The sequence below is a fragment of the Fringilla coelebs genome (assembly GCF_963513975.1).
Source record: "Fringilla coelebs genome assembly, chromosome: Z".
Classification (NCBI taxonomy): Eukaryota; Metazoa; Chordata; class Aves; order Passeriformes; family Fringillidae; genus Fringilla; species Fringilla coelebs.
Window position 1 is genome coordinate 53,647,376 of NC_140031.1, and position 21,658 is coordinate 53,669,033.

The following is a 21,658-nucleotide window of genomic DNA, read 5'->3' on the forward strand; positions in this document are numbered from 1 at the left end:
GTCACGCCGGAGCAGCGTTTTCAGACACCGCGGGCAATCGCTCCCGACGCGCGCGGGACCCGTGGGGCGGCGGCAGCTCCGGGGCAGCTGCGGGCTGTGGGCTGCGGCCGTGTGTGTGCCCGGCCCGCCGCTCCCGCCGCCCCGGCCGCTCCCGCCGCTCCACCGTAGGGTCCCGCACGGGCCCCGCGCCCCCGCCCCGCCGGTCACGTGGCAGCGCCCCCCGCATTGTGACGCAGCGGGGCCGGGCGGAGCCGCCCCCTCCGTCCCTCGCTCCTTCCTTCGCTTTCCCTCTCCTCCTCCTCCTCCACCTCCTCCCGCTCCTGCCGGCCGCTGCCCGGTGGCAGGGCAGGGGCGGAGGGCGGGGCGGCGGGAGCCGGGCCGCTGCCGGAGCGCTGCCTGCACCGACGGGGAGTGGCGGGGGGCGGCAGCCGAGAGGCGGCACCTGGGTCCTTCCCCCGTCTCCATCACCCCGGCCGCCGTGGAACGGCCGCGGCCGAGCGAAGCGCAGGGGTGAGGTGAGCAGAGCGGAGTGGACGGGGGCTTTGTTGCCGCTGACAGCGCTGCCCCCAGGGCGGCGGGAGAGGGGGCGCGGAGCCGAGCCCGGGATGCCCCGCGGGGGCGCGGCTGGCGCTGGAAGCTCTTCCCCCGCCGAGGTGTCCCCGGGGGCGCCGGAGCGGGGCTGCCGGGCGGCGGGAGACGCGGGCGGCGGGCGGGAGCGAGCGGCGGCGGGGGGCGAGCCCCGGCCCCGCCAGCCCGCCCCGGGGAAGTGCTTTCCGCATGAAATCAGGGCTGAGCGCGGGGGGTTTCGCTGGGGCTGAGCACATACGTGATGTCAGCCGCGCCAAGTGCCGCCGCGAAGCCCTGCTAGCGCAGTGTGAGCCGCTGACACTCGCCCCCGCCGCAGATCTGCTCGGAGCCGGGCGTCCGGGCGGGCACCCGGCCGTCAGCACCCTCCTGTCCCGCCGGGCAAGCCGAAATCTGGAAGAAAATCAAGTAGGAGTTGCATGTTTGTAACTGCGGGGAAACAAATGCCAAGTCGTCTGGTAGAAACATGCTCCAAAGCCTTATACTTTGGTCAATCCAGAATCGTGTTTTTGCAGCAGCGGGGACCAAACCTTTTTCATACCCGCATCAATGAGTGCTTTATGTGAGCAGATGTAATTTATATAAAGAAGAGCTCGAGGATCAGGTTCCGATGGTACTGGATATATATAAAGAAGATGGTTGGCTTAAAGCCACATCTCACAGAGATATTAATCATTCACAACTGGTCCTCAAAAAGTCCCCTCACCCCAAAACCCACCAAAAAACTGCTAGTGCCTGTGTTTTCCATGGAAAATCTTATCATCTTAGCCTCGTTTTATACCTCAGCATTCCAACAAAAGGTAGCTGAAAAAAATGTTTTAAAAAAATTGCTCTGAAGCATATCACTTGACTGTTGGACCCTTTTCTGTTATTTAAATGACTGAAGAAAGATACACAATCATACCATTTGGAAATCAAAATAATTTCACATTTTGTGCAAATAGCACTGATCCTGCAGCCAGAAATTATATTGAATGAGATGCATGCCTTTAGCCTTGTGTAGCATGCTGTAGCAGACTTTTAATGGTGTCCTGCCCTTACTGAATTTAGGAGTTATGTGCACTGCATGTGCTTCCAGCAGGCCATAAAAAGCATGACCTGTTGCCTTACTACCACCCATAAACATGAGATTCTTCACCCTAAAGTCCTCTGCAGCTTGCTCATGTGTGAGCTCATGGTCAGTGAACTTGGTAAACCACTTCAGTCTTCATACTGTTAAGCCTGCAAATATGTCTTGTGGAATCCTGGAGCCATATTTTGAAGATTTAGCAGGTAAGCTGAAAAACTGGTTGCAGGCGCAGGCTTGGGGGATTGCTCAAGAGGTAGTTCAAACACAGTGAGAAACACTTTTCATCTGAATGAAACAATTAGAATTAGACCTCTTTAGTAGTCAAAGAGACACTTGCCTCATCACTATAGCCCATTTGTGAAAAGGCCTGTAATGGAAAGGCTCCCAAGGGGTATGTGGTATAAGACTGACTTGTGCAGACTGACCATTCTGCTTAATACGGTCACTTACACTGTCTTAAACTGGCAGTTCACTTATTTTTCAGGTGTTGGTGATTTCTGGTCTGTGTCATTGGTTCAGAGTGCTGCAGAAAGCGCATGTGTGATTTGCAGCTTCTTGAAACCATGAGTAAAATAAAACTACATCAGAGTACTGGCCCAGGGTAGAGTTACCTCCAAATTCAAGGAGACTGGTTAAAAAAAAATCTCCTTCTTTTTTGAGCAAGCAGTCCAGTGCAGGCTTCTCAAAATGCTTTTAAGTGTCACTTTGGAACAAGGAGCTGGGCAGTCTTTCAGGTAAGGAAGTTCTGTAGAAGATAGTAGCTTACATTAGCTAGAAGCTGCTTGTCTTAATATCTTTTTCTCTAATTACAGCAACGTGGAAAGTAAGTATGTCATGAGTTCTTTGGGGCCAGCTTCCGAGTTTACAAAGAGCTGCATGTAAAATTAGACTGCTTGGACAAGGTGACTGAAGGTGCCCTTGAAGATTCAGTCCCTTCACAGAGTACTGTGAATCAATGATATGTCATTTTTTTCATAATTGTAAAACCACAATCCCAAATCATAGGTATTTTTTAACTGTTTCTTGACTGGGCATCAACAGAGCTTGAAAAACTATGAGGTGTCCTTCTGCTTTCCAATTGTCCATTTTTCCTGGCAGCTGAAATCTGTTCCCATGTGGACTCCATAGGTGCAAGAAGTGTTCATCCCACACACACCTGAGGTTGAATACCACCTGCACTGGCACAGCTCTCTTTCTCACAGTCGTGTTCCAGGATGTCTCAGATCTGTACCTAATTCCACAGCAGCTCTGTCCTTGGACACTTGGCTGATTAGAAGCAGGAAGGGGAAAGCATGACAGCCCCACTGCAGCTGCTGTAGCTTCTCTCCTCTGAAATGGAGACACACGAGCCTCCGCATGCCGGATATGCCAGCAAGAAAGGGGGAGTAGACAGCCAGAGGCAGCCCCGTGGGGTGACTCGTCTGTCACAGACAGCAGCACAAAAGTCCTGTTGGCAGTGGTGCAGAGATGATGGTCCTTGTGACATAGTTTGGTGTCTTGAAGTGGTGATGCTGCACCTCATGAGCACAAAGACAATAGTTCAGCAGCCTTTGTGGGATGCAGCAAGTTATCTCCCTCATCTGTTTAAATGTTTCAGCTGACTAGATGAGGTGTGTAACAGAGCTTTATCAGCACCCTTATCTGTCTCTGATTGTGTGTGCGTATCTCCAGAGGTAGCCCATGACTAAGGAGGCAGGGAACAATTATTTTTATTTCAATTTTAGAATAAACTTGCATCTCTTTTCAGGTAGATGTCAAGAGGAGAATATTCTCATCCTTCCTTATGCAGCCATGATAATTAAAATTAATGCCGAGTAAGATAAAGTTTATATTTTTCATGTGCAACTCTGTAAGTAATCTATTTGCCAGTGGTTTCCTGTGTGTTGCTTAGCAAATGCAGTGTTTTTTTTACAGTTGAAATCCATATGATCACTGTCAAAATTAAAAATATGTTAGAAAAAGTTGAGAAACATTGGATTTTGGAAGGGCAAATAGTAATTCTTTTCAGCGCTTTTCTGAACAGGACCATAACTAAACTAAACTGAAGGAAATGGTGCTTAGATAATTGGCAGGAGGACTTGGAGTAGCATTGTGTCTGAGCTTCCTCTTTTTCTGGCAGATCTGTTGTTTCTCAAAGGAGATAGAAAAGACAGCCTTACATGAAGCAGGTGCATAGTAAACACAAGGGAATTTCTCTTTAAATGCAAATGTGGTTCTACAATAGATTTATATGCACAGTGGAACCATTGGAAAGAAGAAGATAGAACATATGCATCAGATACTTTATTGATTTAAGTCCCCTAAGAGAGTTCTAAACTGAGGGGGGAAAATAATTAAAAAATTTTTGTGGTAGAAATATTGTCTACTATTTACCTGTCTAAGGTGGAACCATGATTTCATCTTCTACCACCAAGTGATTCAGAGGTCTGAAGGTCTTAGAGTTATCAAAGAAAAGTACAATTCAGCCGCCACAGTTTGGCAATCGGGGCAATCCTTCATTAGGTATGTTTTGTTGTGTGTTAAGGAGTGTTTACAAAAGCCTATTTTGAATATGAATATGGCTGATTTGCACTTCATAAAGAATTATGAAGCAGTGCTTCATAAAGTGTATTTTTTCTGGTTAAAACGTAGCATTAGGTTTGTGAGGTTTGCTGTAATTATTTCCTTTTTGGTTCAATTTCCTCCTCAGTTCTTGTTTGCAGTCAAACTGCTGGCATTATTTTTGTTTATACCAGATAAAAAAGCATTGTCTTACTTATCTTTTAAACTCAATACAGTGTACTACATGACCTCTTCTTATATATAAATCCTCCCCCTTCTCCCCCCTTCTGTTTTATTGTTACTGAATCAATCTGGAGCTTTCCATTTAAAATGAAATTCTAATCAGGAACTTAGCACTTCCCTTCAACCCCCCCTCCCCCATTTTAACCAACTTGTTTACATCTGTGACTAAAACTCAGGCTGTGCTGCATAGCTTTCTTGGAACAGGCTGCCCAGAGAGGTTGTGAAGTCTCCTTCCTGGACCAGCCTGGACATGATCCTGTGCAGCCTGCTCTGGGTGAGCCTGCTTTATCAGGGGGGTTGGATTCAATGATCTCCAGAGGTCCTTTCCAACCCCTGCCATGCAGTGAATCTGTGATGTGCATGACAGGGGCATGCATGTGATTGTGATTTGGAGCTGTGGTGCTCTGCGGGTTATTCATCCACGTAGTTCTTTTGCAGGATCTTGCCATACTGGCCTCTTTTTCTTATAGAATTAGGAAATACCTTTAACTGCTTATATGTGCATGTACATTCCTCATGTTCTCTTTAACTAAAATTTGGATGTAAATATTCTGCCTTTTGTATGCTATGCTGTCAGTTCCAGTTAAGCCACAGTAGTAAATTTATGAAGATCCCATGAGCTGCTTTTGAATGGGCTCAAGATTTTAAATATTGAAGGTGTCAGCCTGTTGAAACACTTATTTGAATATTTGTAAAAGCGGTCTCCAAGATGCTTTTAAAAGCAAAGAAACAAAAAGGGCCAAACAAAATGAAGCAAAATAGTTTTTGGAAATATACCACACACAGAAGCAGAAGAGTGCTAGTAAGGTAAATAAGCTGTGTCATATTCCCTGACCCACATTCTACTGTGCTAAGTGTACTCATTTCTCCTCTTGTTACATGGAGAGAGTCTTCAGTTATGTGTCCAAATTATGTTAATGTCTAGGATACTACCATTTTGCAAGCTCATATACTGAGCTCTGGATAAAGCACAATATTTGTGGTTGTTGCTAGGACATGGACAAAAATTTACCTTGAGTTACAGAATGGAATCACCAGGAAAGTGAGCTACACTTACATCATTAATTATTTGCTTCTCATTAACACTGAAACTCTGACAGCCTTAGTGCTGTGACCACTTCCCTGGATGAAGAACCTTCACCCTCTGTGTAAAGAACTTTTTCCTAATATCCAGTCTAAACTTCCCCTAACACAACTTCAAGCCATTTCCTTGGGCCCTGTCACTGTCACCACATAGAAGAGCTCAGTGCCTGCCCCTGCTCTTCCCCTCACAAGAAGTTGTACCTGCAGTGAGCTCTGCCCTCCGTCTCCTCTCCTCCAGCCTGAGCAGACCAGGTCACCTCAGCCACCCCCACACGGCTTCACCCCAAGCCCTTCCCCATCCTCGTGGCTCCTTTGGACACTCTCTGGCAGCTCAATGTCTTTTTGTGTTGTGGCACCCAGAGCTGCCCCCAGCCCTCGAGGTGAGGCTGGCCCAGAGCAGAGCAGGGCAGGACAATCCCCTCCCTTGCCCGGCTGTGATGCTGTGCCTGATGCACCCCAGGATGTGGGGTGTTGGTCTTTTGTTGAGAAGAATTGAGAGCAGTGCTCATGCAGTTACCAAATTCACATTGATAAGGTAGAGGAATTCTTTCATGTGCTTGATGCACTCCAAGATATGGTTGGGCCTTTTGACTGCCAGGGCATACTGTTGACTCATAGTTAACTTGCTCTTGATCAGAACCACCAGATCCTCTTCCATGGGGCCTTTCATTCCTTTTCCAGCCTCTCAGTCTGTCCTTACAGCCAGGAGCGCCCTGTCCCAGGTGCAGAACATGGCTCTTGCCCTTGTTATGCTTCATATGGATGTTGATTGCTCAGCCTTATCATTTGTCAAGGTGTCTGCAGGGCGTCTCTTCAATGGAGTCAGCAGCTTCTCCCAGTTTAGTGGTGTCTGCTGGAATGGTGCTGCCTGGTGACTGGAGGTTTTGCTCTGTTTGAGTGCTGAGATGCTCAGGTCCAGACAACTAGTTTGAGCACAATTGTGCATGTGCTTAGGGTTTCCACAAAGAGACAGACAGCAGCGCAGAATGTGCTGCTGCACCCAAAACTTTATGTATTTTACTAGCTTGCTTCTTCCCATGGTAAATTGGCCTGTAAGTAATCCCCGCTGCTGTGATCCAATTCCTCCCAGGTCTTTAATTGTCTGAGTCAACATTTGGTTTTGTGTGTCTTTATACTCTCCTGGTAAGGCAGCAAAATATGCTGGATAACTGCATTCCATCTTGTGATTTAGCAAAATGCACACAAAATCTCCTCAGAGTGAATAATTCACTGTGCAGTCAGTTTAAGAACACGCGTGGATCCCTTTGGTCACTTGCTGGACAAAAGATAGTAAGCCATCCTTGAGAGGATGTCATGGTTTGTTTTTTGTAGCCAGTAGAGGCTAGAGGCAGTAGTGTTGCTGCCATGCAGAGAACCACTGTTGGGGGAGAGGAGGTCCTGAATTTGAAGGATTTTATCAGCTTTGGGTTGCTGCATCACAATAAGTTCTGCCCTTGTTAGCAGTACTGATAGATAAAGGTGTTGGTGTCTTGATGTCCTTGAATCAGTAGGTAGCTAATATGCCTGCTTGGCTTCGGAGTTCAGAACCCAGCGTTGGCACTGCGTTGGAATGGAGAGGAATGAGTGCTGTTCACATGTCACAAGGTTTCTCCCAGCTGCCTGTAGAGTGTATGGTGTCTCTTCTGTAGATGGCAAAGCTGGGTGAACTGCTGTCCTTGAAGGTTCAAGTTAATCTGGCCTGACTCTGTGAATTCCCACAGGAGAGGCCAACCAACACATGATACAGGAGTATAAGGGAGGTCCTCCACAATTCCAGTGAATGGAATTTAGCAAAATGGACACTCTCTCCAGCATATGTTCCTCATCAGGTCCCATATGCTTTACAGTATGCTTCCAGGCTTTTCTTTTTGCAAATGGAGTTTTTAGATGAGCATATCTACAGTAGCACTATTTCTGGATGTGTCTACACTGCAATCGAGTAGTATGACTGCAGGACATGCAGACAGCTCTGTAATTGCTTTGTATGTGATGTGAAGACATGCCAGTTTAGACTTAAGAGAGGGCTTTCCAAGCCTTCTGGACAGATTATTAAACCATGCTGAAGTCTGCTTTCATCTCTCTCCACTGCTATTTTTAACTGTCTTCTCTAGATTTGCGCTGTTGTGGATACGCCTACAAATGCTGACATAAACTCAGGACTGCATGCCCACTTCATCCTCCTGTAGCTTTGTTGGTGGATGCTCTGCATCTGGGTACATATCCCTTATTCTTTGTATTGGGATAGTCTGCTTTTCTATGGAGTTTAACTGTCTCACTATTTAATTACCCTCTGTAAGGAGTTATAGAAAGGGCATTAGAGTGTCAGAGAGACTTCTGGCAAATTTCTATTCCGAAAATTAACTTTATAGTCCCTATTCCGAATTTGATTGTTAAATTCAGCCTTACAGAACCATCATATCCAGGCCATACATTTTTGCAAGTGTTGAATCCAGATGAGAGACCGGGTCAAAGTAGCAGTGTTAAAAAGTGAGCATTTTAAAATGTTCTGTTGAATCTAGAGCACAGTTATGGAGGGAAAAAAAAGTGAAATTGTATAAATTATAAGAAATATCAACAATAACAGTAAGGTCACTATAATATATAAAACACAACCCAACTCTTAAAAGGATTTGGAATTATTTTTAAGAGAAGGAATGTGTATGTTTTCAGGAACATCCTTGCACTCCTAAAAGTTTGTTGTTTTGGTTTGTTGGGGTTTTATTGTTGGTTGGGGATTTTTTAAATTTTTTTTTTTTTTTAGTTTATGTAGTAAGGGTTATTTTTGGTTTGTCAGATTAATTGTTAAGTTACTCCATCTGCTTGAAAATTAAGTCAGTGAACCTTCTTATTAAGGTACTATATTGCATGAGTGAAGTTTGACCACAGGTATAGTTGCACATCAGATTTTAGTAAATTTTTTATGTGGAAATTGATTTTCTTTATGCATTAAAAAAAAAACCAAAACTGATCTGTATCTAAGGATATAGTCTGAAAGGATCTGTCAGGTGTCTAATTCTTTCACTGTGCACTTTCCATGCTATTTACAAAGACAAGGGAGAAAAAAGGCCTAAAAATTAGAACATAAAAGGATTAGTTAGTGCAATGTTTTTTTTCATGCCAAAAAAATATTTCACATAAAATCAGTACTGTCAGACAAAAAGGAATACAAAATAGACTCTCATTTGTTACTGTGACATGAGATATGCTGTAGAGGAATAAGGTGAAACTGAGCTTTTCAGCCTGGTGGGATGCTGCAGCTTACTTGTCTGCCAAGAAAATATTTTGTTTCTAGATAAATGGTTAAACTGAAATAAATAAAACATTCTTTTATCTTTCATCAAACAATTCTTTAAAAGTAGTGTTTCTTACTCCTGTCCTTGACACCTTTCTGAGGAAAAAGAACAGCCTTAGTTCACTGGATGCTGCACAAGAATGCAAGCTAAGCCTGGTTTCTGCCAGGCTGAATAAATTATCTAACTCTTTTCACTTACAAGAAGAAAATACAGTAGAGAACTGCAAATTGACAGTAGCAACATCTTTTTTTTTTTTGTAATGTGGCAATCAGTGCCTAATATTTTTGTTATGAAAAGGATTAATACTTTATGTTGAACAGCTCCAGCACCTTCAAATTGTGAGGTTCAGAGTGTGGGACAGAGTTGGACATCCACCACTTCTCTGGATAACCACTTCCAGTGCCTTACCAGTCCCACAAATTAGGATTTGTTCCTAATACCCAAACTAAACTGGCTGTTTTTTAGTTTGAAACTATTGCTTCTGGTTTTATTTCCACAAGTCATGGTATAAAATGCCTCTCCAGCTTTGTTGTAGGCCTTCTTCAGGTACCAAAGACCACAAGGAGGTCTCCTCAGAGCCTTCTCCAAGGTGAACAAGCCCAATTCTCTCAGGAGACATGTTCTATCCCTTTTATAATTTTCGTGGCTCCCTTCTGTGCTTGATACAGGAGGTCCATATCCTTCCTGTGATGGAACCCCAGAGCTGGATGCTGCAGTGGGGTCTCACCAGAGCAGAGCAGAGGGGCAGAATCCCCTCCTCCACCCTGCTGCCCACACTGCTTTGGATGCAGCCCAGCACACATTTGGCTTTCTGGGCTGTGTGTGCCCATGGCTGGGTCATGTCCAGCCTCTCACCCACCAGCACTCCCAAGTCCTTCCAGCAGTGCTGCTTTCAATCCCTTCATTCTCCAGCCTGGATTGCAACTGGGAATTGCCCCAATCCAGGTGCAGCACCTTGCACTTGACCTTTTTGAACCTCATCTGGAGCCCCTGTGCCCTCATCTTGAGCCTGTTCAGGTCCCTTTGGATGGTATCCCACCCTTCAGGAGTGTCAGCTGCACTGTCAGCTTGATGGCATTAGTAGCCTTGCTGAGGAAACAGTTTATCACGGTGGTCAAGAGCTGGCACAGGTTTCTCAGAGGTGGTGGAGTCTCTCTCCATCCTTGGAGATACTTGAAATCCACATGGATGCAGACCTGGGCAAGAGGCTCTAGCTGAGGCATAGGCAAGGGGTTGGACTGGTTGATCTCCAGAACTCCTTTCCATCCTCAGCTGTTTTGTGTTTCTGTGAAGCACTGTGAAAAGAAGAAACCTTGTTATAACTAACACACACAAGGCTACAGGGATATAAATAGCCTGTGTCTCTGGCTCTGTGATAGGTAGCCTTGTACGCACAACCCAAAACATGGCATGGCTGTGGCCAGGAAGGATGTGTGCTTTCTTATTTAGGTTCTGTTCATTGGGCCTTTTGGGGTCAGGTGTGTGGGGGAAGTGAACTGCAGTGAGAGCCACCTCCCACTTTTGGCAGTGATCAGTACAGGCTGGAGATGTGGATGGACACACGGGAACACCTGTGTGCTCCCATGCTTCTCGTTCTGGCCCTTCTGCTGTGGTTTTCTGTGGCTTCCTGTAAGCCCCTTTGGTTCCAGCCTCTGGATGGGGATAATAATGCTTTCTTATCCTAATACTGTAAGACTGTGAATGAATTGAGGAAAGTTTGTGAAACACTTGGACATTACTGATGAGTATCCATAAAAAAAGCTGCAAGGATATCTTCTGCTTGCTGTAGGGCCTTGGCAGTCTAAAATTTTAAATAAATTTAGACTAGTTAAGTGCTGGATGGGGGAACACAGGAAGTGAAAATGCACACCTGATATTTCTGAGTAGTTTGGGTGTGCTCTGATCACCTTTTGCAAAGCACTGAAGTGGGATCCTTCAGTTAGTCCCAACATCAAAATCAGTACAAGCAAAGAAATGTGCTCATGCGAAAATTTTGTAACATTGTGGGCTTTGATGTAGTGGGGTAGTGAGGCTCTTTAACATAGTTTAACATTTCTTTAACATAGTTTCATTTTTTTTAATGAAGGGTTCTAGGAATCTCTGAAGATGTTACAAAATTTCAGCTTAAAATAAAAGTACGACTCCTAATTGGCATTTCTGCCACCTCATCCCACAGTTTATTACAGCACTAATAGCTGCACAGCTGAGCGCTAGTGCTGGTTGTGTCTACTGCCCGTAACATTTTAAACAAATAATATTGAATTGCAGTGTTCTATGTAGATTAGCATTGTATAGCTGCAGAGCTGCAGTTGTAGTCTATTTCTCAAATGCAAAAATAATGAGAGTTTCAGAAGACAGCATTCTGATTTTAGGGGCATAGATGTCTCTCAGGAATAATTTAGTTGTTTTTCACTGAATATTCCAATTTCCACCAAACTATAATGAAAATAAAAGGTTCTTTTTTGACAGTGCTTAAATATACAGTAGTTTGCACTGTTTAATCTTTAAGAAGTTTTGCAAACAACATCATAGTCTATGTCTATGGAATAAAGTATGAAAAACTCTGCAGTTTCTCTACTGTCCTAATTTTAATTTTATCAAAATGAAAATATTTGCATAGATGTTAGTGGTCAAGTGTCATTTCTAAGTCAGAGGAAAGTTGATGTTTGCAGTAGAAATTATAATATTTTTTAAAATTATTTTCGATGGTTTTTGCTTTAAAAGTAAATATCGTAAAAGTAAAACCTGTAATACATGCATATAATATTTGTCAAATTTATTCATCAAGTAGTGTCAAATGAAAGTGGGTTGCTCTGAGTGACAAGAAGTGTGCATTCTGAGTTTTTTGAGTTCAAGGTTAGGGTTTTTTGAGTTTTAGGTTTGGTTCTTTTGGTCCATAGGCACCATGTGCACAGATATATGCTCTGTGTGATGTGCCCTGCATGAGGCTGGCTCACATCCCAAATTGAAGTCTAATGCTGGTTACCCACTGCTGCCCCTCACCTGACTGCTAGTGGAATTCACCTTGTATCAATGGAAAATTCAGCTTTGGAATTTGGAGTATCAGAATTTGCTAGAGTGTAGCTCTTAGATGTTCTAGTCAGTTTCAGGGCACCAAGGATGGGGCAGTGGAATTGACAGCCCAAAAATATAAAAGGAGGGAATAAAATGGCTTTAGTTGGAAGACTGGAACCACAGGAAAGTTGTTGCAGAGAAAACAGGCCTCCCACAAGAGAGCAGGACAGTGCATAGGCTTCACACATGTTGGATACACTTGGCATGTGTATCCTTGAAGCAGAGAATCTACTGATATAGGAGTTTTCCCTTGACTTTATAATTAAAGCTCACATGAAGCAAAAATCATCATGGGACTGAATGCAGGATTTTTTCAGGGAAATGTAAATAAGGCAAGTCCTAAATTTCTAACTTCAAGTACAGCATTTGAATATTGCAAACTTAAGAGCAGTGTTTGGCATTAATTCTTTTCCAGGATATTTCTAGAAATAATTCAGCAGGCCACAATGGGGCTACAAGGTGTTGAAATTTGACTGGACTATTATTGAATTTAGGCTGAGTAATTTAAATGGGAAAAAGAAAGATGTAAGGAAGTGTGTGAAAAGTTCCTTTACTCATCTGTGTAAAAAATAATAATAATTAAAATAACCTCAAACCCTAACATGACCTAACAGATGCTTTCAACATTAAGAGTATGCTAAACAAAGACATTTTCAATTGCTTGGTTTTATTGAAACAACACTTACAAATTAAATGTGTTCTTCTAAAAGAAAATGCAGAATAGGAAGATTTATGGGGATGATATACTGATTAAATTGTTCCATAATTTTCTATGATCAGTACCTGAAGAAGATAAGGTGAATAAGGATGCAAATTACTAAGGAGAGAAATTGAAGTCAGGATTATAATAATAATAATTTACTTTAAATAATATAATTTACTTTAAATTATTGTACTGAGCACAAACTTACGAAGGATTGCTGCCTCAGTACTACTGCCCACAGTGCTGCTGCCCCTAGTTCAGAGAAAGAAGAGAAACCTCAGTTAATGGTTTGAAACAAGAGTGCAGTGAGTCACATCTGCTTTATTAAAGATGTTGACACAGAATCCTCCACCTCCCCCTAAACCAAGGCATGATTTGGAAAGGCTGAGTTCTGCTATGCTTGATTTCATCCTAACATAAGTGCTGGAGCCTACATTAGCAGTGGTAGTTGCCATAAGCCCTCTGTTGCTCTGTCTTACTTTGGGGCCAGGTATCTGGTTCCTTGTGGATGTGGTTACGAGGGTGTGTTATTTTTGGATTTTTACATAAGAACTAGGCTACCAAAAGAAGGCATATTTTTTATTTCTGTAGTTCATGAACTCACAACAGCCCTGCAGATGTTCAATATTCATTGCCTTTGCCAAAAGAATAGAAGTTGTGAGTGCTTTGACAGCGCAGTGCTTTCCAAATTGTACCTGGAGTAAAAAGTTAAATCAAAATATCATGCATATTTTTATGTATCAGTTTCTTCTCGAGTTGATTTGGAACAATATCGAACCATTAATTTCTTGAATGTTCTGCGTAATTCTCCTCAAATGTACATCTCCAAAATCTTGCTCAAGTAAGTATGAGGGCTATGTACACGCACATTTTCTTCTATGCTGTTTATTCACTTTAGTAAAGTATTGTGCTGCTTTGCAGTGATTCTAGGTGACACATGTGCTTTATGCTTTCAGCTACCATTTAGGATATACTGGTTGAATTTTCGTTTTTTCTGTGTATTTCCATGCAGGACGTGTAATGGTTGATGTCTTGAGAAGTGGCATGTGGTATGTTACAAAGTCTGATGGGGAATGTAGAGATGCAGAGCAGGATGTTTTCAGTAATCACATAGTTAATTCCTTCTTATTTGACGATGTTACTGAAAGTTAGTTACATGTCTGTGTTTTCTGTGTGTACATTAGCAGTGTACTGGTTGTGTAAAACATCTCAGGACTCGGGTCAGCTGATGTCCCAGTCCTTGTTTAGCAGTTGCCTCCTGAATTTAAGGGCATAAGCCCTGGCTGTATTGTGGAAAGCACTGTATTTGTCACTAATATTCTTTGAAATAATGAAGAGAGCTGCAAATAATCTTGACATGAAATAACACAGCATTTTATGTTTCTCAGTGTTCCAAGTGACCATGACTTGATCCATGTAAGTCCTTGGTTCGGTCTCAAATCTGGGTTTAATGAAGGATTTACAGAAATGCTGAACAGCACTTGTATTTTCACATGATTGATGCAGTGTTCTATATATATTTTACAGTTCTGCATTATAAATTATTTGATGTTTAAGTATAAAAAACAGATGAAAACCTATAGCTTTAATATTATGTATGCAGAGAAGATGGATATATACACATACATACTCTCTGTACTTGTGATATTTGAACCTCTGCATATTAAAATGTATTATTCATTTCTGCCAACAGTCATGAGTCAGTGGAAAATAGCGGGTGCAATCATTTGAAAAATGCACATTCACTATTTGCTTGTATTCATCTCAAAGTTCAGACTGCAGATGTGTAACCATTCATTTTACTGTTCTCAGTGATGCGTGTAGGCCTCCTGAGGATTCACATTTATGAACTTCCTGCATTGGCATTGGCAGAACAGAGAGGTAACCTGAAATAAAATTTATTTCTGCCATAGAATTTAGTGATATAAGAGGCAGTTATTAAAAAGAATCAACACTCAACCGGATTTTGTTAGTTCAGCTGCTGAATTTCCACTAGTAAAGTAATAAATTCAATTTGCAGTGGACTTTTCCTAGTAATTGCAAACATTGTATGTACATTTTCTCCAGGGAGTCACACTTTGGAATAGCAGTGGGGGTTTTCCCTGAAATTTTGCAGGAAGTAGAGAAAAAAGATGAATGTCTTTTAAGATTAGTTTGTAAAGAAAGCTTTTATGGTCAGATTTCACTTCTAAAATGACTGAAGAACAGATTTGTTAAATTCCTGATGTTCTGCTCAATCATAATTTTCCATGGAAAATTATGTCATACATAATCTCCAGATCTATATGTGAATGTATTATTTTAACCTGGCTTTGGTGTTAGCATTGAATTACCAGTACTCAAAACAAATGTATTTGAAGACTCTTTGGCTAGTTCTGCTTAAGAAAATATTTTTAAAGCTCAGAGGAAGTACAATGAACTAGTTACAAGCTGCACAATTTATACTTGAGCCTTTGTACATTCGGTGCTACAAAATATATCAGTGGCAGGTTTTCCAGTGTTGTGTATGTTCTGTTTTATTACTGGTTGTTCCAGATTCTGCTTTTGGTCTAATTTAATGTTATTCATGGCTTGATAGGAAATGTAATTTTTTTCATTTTGTTTCAGTTGCTTTTGTTTTGGTTTAGTCCACTCATTGATATGATATCTTTTATGGTTTTCACCATTCAAAAGCAAAGGAAAAAGCCCTTTCATAGACCCTGACAGAACTGCTTTTTACATGTCGCTGAGATCTTGCAGTTTCAGAGGTTCTGTTGATTATGGGGTAGTACAGTGTGATAAATCATAAATTCAATCTTACTGGAACCTCCATAAGAAAATATTGCACTATCAATTAATTGCTGTAATATTTGCTCTTGAAACAGTTTGGAATTCATATTAAAAAAAAAAAGAAGGCTTTTTTTTCTTATTTTATTAATATTTTAAAACTTGTTAAGGCTCATGGTTGTGATGGGGAAGAAAGCAAAACCAATGTTTTAATTACAGGTATCAGGTAATAAAATGTTCCCTAAGTGTATTTTAGATCTCCAACTACAACATGGAAAATACAAATTTCACCGGGACCAACAGAAATAAATATTCTTTTCCCATAAATGGAGTGGTTTAAACCAATCAAAATGCTTGAAAAATTACAGCACTTGCAAAATATTTTAAAAATATTTACAGTTACAATTTTTCTAGACAGGGGCTTCCAGAATGAAAATGTAATACATATACTGTTTTGTGAGAGGTGGCTTCCATGAAATTGAGAAAGTGAAAAAATCTCCAATGCTGGTATTTACATCACTGTAATTCTGCAGAGCAAAGGAAGTAAATATCTTTCTTGCTTTGTAAACTAAATCTAATGTACCTTAAAAAAAAAATCAGTAATAATTGTTTTGCATCCCTCACTCAAACCCTGTGGCTTACTTTAAGGTTCCCTGTCCTGGTTGATGGAAGTGGTGATGGTTTGGAGTCAGCACAGCTGCTTATAGAACTTCTACATCATTCACTGGTGAAAGTAGAAGGGTAATCAGTGCTTTTCTAGACTCAAAAGGAGCTTTTCAAATATCTGAATTGAAAACTACGTGTATGTTACAAGTTCACTTAAGTTCATTTTTGGAGACTGGCTGATGCCGCAACTCTGGATTTCAGGTGGGTGGATGAAACTTTTACCTTAAGAGCAATTCCTGCCTTCTTGTTCAGTGTAAATCTGAATTTTAGGTTTTGTGGTAGATTAGGTAGAGTGGGATATTCTGTAGAATTGCTTAGTATATTCAGTCCTGGTTTCTGTATGTACAGAAGTATGCAACAGTGTATTTTCTGTCCTAGTGAGACTGCCAGCTGATTCTGAAAGATCTTACTTAGACCTGGCTTTCCTTAAGGAAATACCCACTCTCCTCAGCATTAAAGGATTAAGCATTTCTTGCTTAAAAGGTCCTGCTAGGGCTTTAAAGAATTTGTACAAACATTAACCAACTTACAGGCAGAAGGAAAGTGCTGTGATCTTGCAGGGAAGAATGTAGCTTCCTAAGTATTTTGGTGATAGGCTCTTTGGATCTATCAGTTAAGGGAGAGATTAGTGTCTTTATCGCTTGCAGTTCTACAGATGTGCCTGATCTCTTGTGGAAACTCTGTCATAAGCCATTTAGTAGTTTCTTTGTGTGACTCTCCAGCACTTTATGGCTCTGCATGCATTTCTACAAATCCTCAAAGAATGGTACAGAACTAAGTTTTGCGGGTCTGCACTTGTGACAGTGCTGAATCTGTGAGCATTTGAACAGCCAAAGAAGGTGAAATTCTTCATTAATGGTCAGAACTTTGAGAACTTGGCTCTGAGGGCTGGAAACAGTTGGATCCAGGATTTCAGACAGATTGGACTCTGACAGCTGCAGACTATATACTCTCTTTTCTTTGCCCAGCATGGTTCTGGTGGAATTGTAAGGCATCATCTCTTATCTCCTAAGAGCATTTGTGAGAATAACAACTGACTTTCAAATAGCAAGACTATACTTTTTCAAAGGCAGATTTGCTAGATAACAAGCAGCATAAGATCATATTCATCAGTAGCAGCTAACTGCTTCACTGACATAGGCATCCAAAGTTCCTTTTCAGACCGTATGGCTATGATAAATATCAGTGAATCATCTGTGTAATTGAAACACCATATGAACATCCTGGACCACATAAGGTTCATAACTTTGTCAGTATTCCAAAATTCAGTTTCTGGGATTGGCAACGCTTGCTTTTGTGTAGTAGGATATACAGAGCAGGAAATCCGTGTTCCTCTTTCTCACCAGATGTAATGCCCCTTTACCTTGCAACAAGTGAATGGAAAGGATTGGAGCTTGTTTAAAAGGAATAATCTCTTAAAAAGTTGCAACTGGTGCTGATTTTCTCTAAGTAGTGTTAAAGCTGTTTTCCCTTCCTGAAACTGGGAGAGATCCTAACTGGTTGCTTGTTTCAGTGTATATGTGTGTGAAAAAGAGGTAGAAAAGAGGTACTCCTCTGTTGGGAAAAAATGGAATAACAATCTTACAACACTGCCTAGCCAACTGCGTTTATTCCCAATGAAGTGACTACACTTGTACCTTGGTCACATGCCAAGACTAATGATTTGGTTTATAGATGCTGAAAGTTGCGTTAATAAAACTACAAATTAGAGTGTAGTATAGTAATCCATGAGCACAAGCTTTCCTATGACAATATTGTTTACTGGAAAACTAAACACTCTAACATTGATTCTTAGTTGTTTGCGTAGATTTTTGAACCAAGTCTAGCCAATCAGTGTTTCTGCTTACTTCTCAGTTGCAGGCAACTAAATACTTACTTGTCATGCTATGCTGCTGTTTGCCAAATATTGTCAATTTGGGATGGGGGTTTCTTCCATTCTCAGTTTTTATTTTTATTCTTTTGCATCCTCCTAGAACTAGGAGTAGACCTGTTGGTTGGCATAATTTTTGAGTGAAAAAACAAGAGAGTGTGGTATTTGACCATACAATCTTTCAAATTCAAATCTTTCAAATCAGTAGATTGTGCTAAATGCAACAGCTGTTCTTGGTGGGCCCAAGAGCCATGACTAGGAAAGAGTTTGTCAGGCCATCACAGTGGAGGTGGAGGACTTGAGGGGGTCTGGAAATGAAGATGATAGTTCAGTGGTGGAAGGTCAGCTCTTTGCTATGTATGATAAGCAGTTTTGGCATACAGCTTATGTATTTTAAATTGCAGTCCTCCTCAGAGGTCATCCTAAGCTATATGTTTGTTTCACTTGTGAAAGGCAGCAGCTAGAAACCATAATGGGGTATTTGTTAATACAACCAAAGATCAGAATTGCCCGGTTTTGGCATGCTTTTGGCATGCTTTTCTTGTTGCTGTGAACAGAAATGAAGTTTGTGTGGATCAAAAATAAGGCTACCGCAGAGGAAAAAGCTTAATTTCAAATGAGTCAGTAAGTAAGTAAGTGTGTCTCTGTTACTCCCTAATGGTCTACTGCAAGGGCCTATCTGATCATCTTTAGCTTTTAACATCCTAATTCACTCTTTATAGCTGAATATGTGTTTTGGTGGGTTTGCAAATGACAACAGGTTTAGTGAAGTTTGAGTAGGACATATAAAAGAAAACAGAATATGGTTTAATTTGCACAGACTGTGTAAAAAGTAAATAAAATTTTTTTAACAATTGTAATAGGCTCATCCTTATAATGTCTTGAGGGGTTTGGATACATTTGTAACTTTGAGGCCATTGCCCCAATTTTCCATTAATTTGCAGCGAAATTTTCATATGCTTTAAAATGAGGCTCTAATTAAACAGTTTCAGTAAGCTGCAAACGTTTCCTGTTATCCAGCTCTGATTTTTCCTACCGTTGTCACCCATGTCCATGTATTCTGAGGTTTTTTCCAGACAACAAGGCTGCTTTTTGGCTCCTTCATTTCCTTTCCATGTGCCGTTGATTAACAGTGACACCCGCAGAAGTAGCTAGAGTCCTCTAGGCAGGGCACTTAAAACTTTGGGCTGTAAAGAGTAACAAGTAACACAGAGAAGAGAAGTCTGAATTGTATCTGGAGAGTAGAGTCCTGGATGGAAAGTAGCAGAAGTGCAAATGAAAAGTTTTCCTGTTTATTTTAGTAATTTATAGTGTGGAGTCAAAACCAAGAGCTAGATTTAAACTTTAGTGGTAGAACATTTGTGGTCTGGTTTCCAACTGTAGTAGCAAGTCATTGTGGCCAACTAACATCCAAAAAGTTAAAAATAATATTGCAATATTTTTGCATGTGGTAAAGGAAAGCACAGTTGTTTAAAAATTAGTCTTACCATCTGTGATATTTCAGCGTGGAGGGGACATTGGTTATGAGTTTCTGTATGTTCATGAAAGGTCTGACTTTTTTCTTTCCCTCCTGCATTTTCTGCAGCTATTTCTACAAATGCAGCCTAAGTGTGAGCATAATGCTGGTAAATCAGAATAGAGGGGCTGTAAATCCATTTTTTACATATTTAGTAAATTACACAGATCAGAAGTGTACCACCCCCTTTCTTATCCGTGCTGTCTTTTGAACACATAATTTCAAGTTGCACAAATTGTAAAGGTCAATTTTGTTCCAGTGAGTAGAAGACAATGAGGCATGACTGTTCATCTGTCTGGTAAACAATTCCCGAAAAAACAACAGTTGAAAAAGAAGATGAGGCATGAGACAATGTACACAGTATTCCTGGCAGACTTCTCATTGCTACTGATTCTGGTTTTGATAAAAATAGATAATTACAGTAGGTGATACTGGATCACAAAGCTTTTCAGAAAGACTAATTGCTAGGTTTCTGATTTGGAGTATCAAAGAAACTGTATTTAAAATAAAAATCCCCAAATACTTCTTGAATTTTTCTCTGGTTGCACTGAGAATTTTTCCATGTCTATAATGTGGTCTCATTTTCTCTAACTAAATTGTCTTGTTTGATGCAAGAGGGCAAAAACTCAGTTAAGAAGTAGTGAAGAAAAAATAGTTGAAAAAACAATTCTGTTTGGTTTAGATTGTGAAGAGTAATCTACATTTTTCAAATGGTGAAGTTTATTAAAATTTTCATCAATGTTACTGTTCCTCATCCAGAAATTTGTGACTTTTAAATGTCTCTAATGGCTTATAGATATCTAGCTGAATGACAATTAGTAAGGGAGCGGTATTGGTCTGTTTGTGTTCTTTTTGACGTATCAGTCAATAGTAGTTTAAAAAAAAAAAGAAAAAAAAGTGAATTCAATTTCAAAACTTCTTAGCAACCATATAAAAAATAACTACTGTATTGATTTTCAAAACCTCTTAGCAGCCACATAAAAAATAGCCACTGTATTGATTTCTCTGATAATTGCCCCAGAAGAATGGTTGGAACTTAGTGGTACAAACGTAATGAAATGCATTTATCAATAGTCTGTCTGTTGGATAGGCTTCATAAGAAGCCGACAGTAAGACACTGTCAATAGGAGGTCTAGTTGTAAACTTTCACATCCTCTTTTACAGATTCATGGTAGTGCAGAAACCATGAAAATAGGAGTGAAAATAAATATTACAGAATACCTGTTGCAAGAGGTAGACATTTGAAAGGAAAAGCAAGAGTAATGCCTTCTTCATTAATCTTGCAAGTTCCTTAAAAGGATGTGAAGCACAGTCTGCTCTACATATGTTGTAGATTTTATGTAAGAGACTTTGTGAGAAATATTTTCAGAGCCTGCTGGGATATAGTCAGGATTATGGCAATTTCCCATAAGAACATGTGTTTACCAGCTACAGCTTCCTTCTGAAAGGCTATTAAAGAATGGCTTTCATGAAGGGTTGGGTTTTTCTCTGTTTGAACAGGCAGAACAAACAGGATATCTTGGTCATAATGAGCAGCATAATGAAATTATAAGTACAGTCTAATTGCAGCTTATTTATGTCATGATTATGCAAACAATTCTTTTGATAGGTATTTCTGTTTCTACATCTGCTAAAAGGCCTTTAAACAGCATTATCTCTTTTTTGTTCCTATCTCTGCTAAATACTTCAATATATAAAAAGGACATGAGAATGAAAAAGCATTGAAACACTGCCAGCCTGAAAAAATGCAAAATTAGTCCTCATTTCTGCCTTGGATTTAGTTCTCAGTGTTGGATATCTTACATTACTCATGTTATGATATCCTGTGTTTGAAATATAGATTTCCTATTACTTGTTTCACACACATTTACAAACTAGCAAACAACTATTGTGAGTTTCACACACATTTACAAACTAGCAAACTAATAGAAAATAAATGCTTAGAGGGAGCATTTAGTTATTGTTAGTATAAAAGCCACCAGTACTGTTCCATACAAAACTTCAGAGACCTGCTTGAAAGAATCCCTTGGGTACAGCCCTGGAAAGAAGACTTGGAAAGCACTTGTTGATCATAGAATCATAGAAAGGTCTGCATTGGGAGGGACCTTAAGGAACATGGGCCATGGTGGGATACACCCCAGAATAATGAGGGAACTGGCAAAAGAACTTGCCAAATCACTCTCAATCATTTAACAGCAGTCCTGTTTTAGTGGAGAAGTTCCAGCTGACTGGAAATTAGCAAATATAG

At 40.8% G+C, this 21,658-nt stretch overlaps 1 protein-coding gene across 1 annotated transcript in view; it reads left to right on the forward strand.

Annotated features, from left to right (window-relative positions):
• The first annotated feature begins 424 nt into the window (after positions 1-424).
• Positions 425-21,658, forward strand: part of SNCAIP (synuclein alpha interacting protein) — an 86,000-nt gene continuing 64,766 nt past the window's right edge. Inside the window, exon 1 of the mRNA XM_084225268.1 lies at positions 425-515. The gene's annotated coding sequence lies outside the window, so the exon portion shown is untranslated. The remainder of the gene's footprint in view (positions 516-21,658) is intronic.